Here is a 4,413-nt window from a genome sequence, read left to right on the forward strand (position 1 = left end):
CGAGAGCAGGTGCAGGGAGGATCCGCGGGGTGACACGCGGCCTCCCGAGGGAGGTGGACAGCTGAGGGCGGGCGGGCAGGGGGCGCCTGGCGGCCTTGCGGGCTCAGAATCACAAGCTCGGCCGTTTGCGAAGGGTGGAGCGCGGCCGTCCTGGGCTCAGGGGGACGCCGTCGGGACCTCTGACCGGCGGGGTGACGGGGCCGGGGGCTGGGCGGCGATGTGCCGGGTGTGCACCATCAGGAAGGTGTCCTCGGCGATGTGCCAGGTGTGCAGCTCACAGACGGCCCATCCGGAAGGTGTCCTCGGTGGCCGGGCCAGCCAGGACCGTGTCAGGGTCGTTGAGCATGTGCAGTCCATCCAGGGTCAGGGGGGGCTCAATCTTGAGTTCATCCAGGGGGAGCTGGTGGTCGGAGTCGAAGCTGCCGTCCCCGACCCTGGCCAGTGTGCTGGTCAGTCCTTTAGAGAGGCTGGGAGGGGACTCTCCCGTCACTGTGAGGATGATGTTGGGGATGCTGCTATGGCTGGGGTAGCCAAGCTGCTGCGTGTCTGGCAGGCTCCCAAGGCCGCCTGCGAGCAGCTGAGTGTGGAGCCCGGGCTGCACAGGCTGCTGGAGCTGACGGCATTGTCCATCATGTTGAACTGCTCCAGTTGCGGGGAGCTCCCAGGGGAGAAGCCTTGACTGGAGACAGGTGAGGTGGGAGACAGGTTAGCTGGAGAGCGGGCAGTAGCGCGGTGCTGCTGCAGAGCCGGCCGCGAGGTAATGTCGATCCCCGTTGGCGGCTGGCCTGGGCTCTCTGGGGGGGCCTGGGGGACAGAGGATGGTACCGTGACCGCGACTGGGGGCAGCTGGGGGCCCCACATCAAGCTGGCACTTGGCATCAGGGGGCCGCCTGGGTGAAGAAGGCATAGGGCAGCTGCTGCTCCAGAAGCAGGGCATCCGTGGCCACAGCCTGAGTGATGGGTGACAGCTGGGACAGGGTGGGTGACACCTGCTGGGCCTGCTGCCTCCTCACCTCCGTGCTCGGGGACAATGGGCTGACACCAGCGGGACGGTGCAGTGGTGAGGAGCCTGCTGTGCTCATCCCCTGGCTGGCGCCGCCGATGCCCAGATGAGTCAGGTTGGCTGCAAGGTTGCCGGTGCTGCTGGAGCTGCTGAGCGCAGGGAAGGTGGGCTCCTCAGGGTCCAGTGGGGTCGGGAGGGGGGAGGGGAAGTATATGGTGGTCAGGTCGGGCAGGGGGCCCCCTGTGTTGTGGGTGGCGGGGATCAGGGCTGTAGTGTTTTCCTGGTCAGCGGATGGAAAGATGTTGATCCCAGGGACCTCACAGGACTTGGGCCCGGACCCCGTCTTCTCGGTGCCCCATGCTTGCTTAGAAAGATTCTTATCTGTCTCTGATGTGGTTTCCTCCATTCCTGGAACTGTTACTAGTAAGACTCTTTTCTGGTGTGCGTCCTGGGACCCGCCTGTAAAGGGCTCTGGCTGGGTGGGTGTCATTGTGCTCTGGTGCAGGGCAGAGTCAGAATTGGTCCTTCTGCAGCTGGTGTCCGCGGGCGGCGAGAGGTACACGGTGCCCTATGGGCAGCTGTCCACTGACATGGGCCGGCCATGTGGGGAGCCAAGCCGGCTACGCTCTCGGTATATTCTGTCCACCAGCCCGGGGTGCCGGCTGGTTCGGCTGTGTCCAGGCCTGAGGACTGGAAGGCCAGATCCACGGTGCCACTCCCAATCTGGTTCACGTTGGGCAGGGACCCGCCGTACTACTGGCCACGGCTTGGGCCCAGCTGCAGGTACTGAGACTTCTGGAGCTGGAGCCGCGTGGCCCGCGGCAGGCTCAGGTCCTTCCTGACCTCCTTGAAGGCTGCTTTCTCCTCTGCCTGCTTCTGGTTGTGCAGCGCAATCACCTCGCTGAATTTCCACGGATTGTTCGAAGTCTCCATCCTCTCGCCGCCTCCTTGAGGCTTGTTTTATAGACTAATATGTGACTTATTCTTGAGAATGTTCCATGTGCCCTTGAAAAATGTGTGTTCTGTTGTTTTGGATGGAATTTTCTGTATGTATCTGTTATGTGCATCTAGTCCAATGTGTTATTCAGAGACATTGTTTCCTTATTGATTTTCTGTCTCAATGATCTATCCATTGATGTAAGTGGAGTGTTAAAGTCCCTACCATTATTGTATTGCCATCATTTTCTCTCTTTGTGTTCATTAATATTTGTGTTACATATTTAGGTGCTCATATTGGGTGCATAGATATTTACTATTTATATCTTCTTGTTGGATTGATCCCTTAATCATTGTGTAATGCCCTTCGTTGTCTCTTGTTACAATCTTTGTCTTAAAGTCTATTTTGTCTGATGTAAGTATTACTACCTTGTTGTTGTTTTTTTTTTCTTCACCTCCATTTGCATGGTCAATATTTTTCCATCCCTTCACCTTCATCCTGTATGCATCTTTAGGTCTGAAGTTAGTCTCTTGTAAACAGCACATAGATGCGTCTTGTTGTTTTTATCTATTCTGCCATTATGTCCTCGATTGGATCATTTAGGCTATTTGCATGTAATTATTGGTAAGTAAGTACTTATTGGTATTTAAAAAATTTATTTTCCTGTTTGTATAGTTCTTCATTGTTCCTTTCATTTTCTCTTGCTCTCTTTCTTTGTGAAAAATGAGTATCTATAGTGTTTTGTTTGACTTTTTTTTTTCTTTATTTTTTGTGTATCTATCATAGGTTTTGGGTTTATGGTAACCATGCAGTTTATATGTAATATCATAAGCAAATAGTTGTCCATACTAATTGGATGGTCATTTGAGTTCAAACACACTCAAAAGGAAAGAAAGAAAGACAAGAAGACAGAAAGAAAGACAGAAAGACAGGGAAAAAGGAAAAAAAAGAAGAAACAAATCTTTCCCCCCTTCTCTTCCCTTTATATTCCTTTCTCCACATTTTATGTATATATCGCCATATTCTACACCTTTTTACTCATAATTTTTCTTATGTCTAATTATGGCTATTTCTTTTCCACTTAAAGAAATTCCTTTAACATTTCTTGTAATACTGGTTTAGTGATGATAAACTCCTTTATATTTGTTTGTCTCCGTAACTCTTTCTCTCCTTCAAATCTGAATGATAACCTTGCCAGGTAGAGTATTCTTAGTTGTAGAGTTTTTTGTTTTGTTTTGTTCTGTTTTTTCCTTTCAGGACTTTGAATATATCATGACACTCAATTCTGGCCTTCACACTGTCTGCCGAAACATCAGCTAATAGTCTTATAGGTTTTCCCTTATAGGTGACTTTTTGTTTCTCTTGCTGCCTTTAGGATTCTTTATCTTTAGTCTTTGACATTTTAATTATTATGTGCTGTGCAACTCCTTGGGCTCATCTTATTTGGAACTCCACTTCTTGAACTTGAATGTTTATTTTCTCTCTAGGTGAGGGGAGTTTTTAGTTATTATTTCTTCAAATAAGTTTTTTTTTTTTTTTTACACTCATCTCTCTTCTTCTTCTGGGATCTCTATAATGTGAATGTTTCCTCCCTTGATGTTGTTCAAGAGATCTCTTAAATCTATCCTCATTTTTAAAAATATTTCTTTGTGCTGTTAAGCTTGGGTGCTTTCCATAACTTAACTCCCAGATCATTGATACATTCTTCTGCATCCTCTAATCTGTTGATTCCCTCTAGTGCATTTTTTACCTCAGTTATTATATTCTTCCACTCTGATTGGTTCTTTTTAATACTTTCTATCTTTATTGAATGTCTCACTGAATTTTTCCATTCTTTTCTCCAACCCAGTGCGTACCTCTATGATAATCACCTTAAATTCTTTATCAGGCATATTGCTTATCTCTGTTTCACTTAGTTCTTTTTCTGAGTTTTTTTTTTTTTTTCTTGTTCCTTCTTTTGGAACATATTCCTCTGTCTCCCCATTTTGCTTGACTTTCTGTGTTTGTTTTTATGAATTAGGCAAAACAGCTCCTTCTCCTAATGTTGAAGGATTGGTCTTGTGTATGGTGATCTCTATGCAGATTGTGTGTGCTTGGTGACTTTTGCTTGCTGGTTGGAGCTATAAAATGTAGTTACTCTTTCAATCATGGCTTTTAACAGAAGAAATAGAGAAAATAACTAAGAATAATAAGAAATAAAAGAACATAATAAAATAAAAGAAAAATAAAACAGAAAAAGAATAAAAGAAAAAAAAGAACAAGAAAGAAAGGAACAAAATGAAAAGTAAATAAAAACAAAATGCGACAAGCTATATGAATTAAAGTAAAACAAATAAACAATAAAGCAAAACCCACAAAACCTCAGCTTGTTTTCTGTGCCCCAGTACCATGGGGCAGCTAGTGTGGGGTTGTGGGTCCTGGATTTGCTGAGGTCACAAGTTCACTGTGAGTCAGACTCTGCTCTGGTCTGTGC

At 47.0% G+C, this 4,413-nt stretch overlaps 1 pseudogene; it reads right to left on the bottom strand.

The window, feature by feature from the left end:
- Nucleotides 1-274: 274 nt before the first annotated feature.
- LOC129495577 (CREB-regulated transcription coactivator 1-like) lies at nt 275-1,936 on the bottom strand (annotated as a pseudogene).
- Between the last annotated feature and the right edge of the window lie 2,477 nt (nt 1,937-4,413).

Source organism: Nyctereutes procyonoides, unplaced genomic scaffold (assembly GCF_905146905.1).
Source record: "Nyctereutes procyonoides isolate TBG_1078 unplaced genomic scaffold, NYPRO_anot_genome, whole genome shotgun sequence".
Lineage (NCBI taxonomy): Eukaryota > Metazoa > Chordata > Mammalia > Carnivora > Canidae > Nyctereutes > Nyctereutes procyonoides.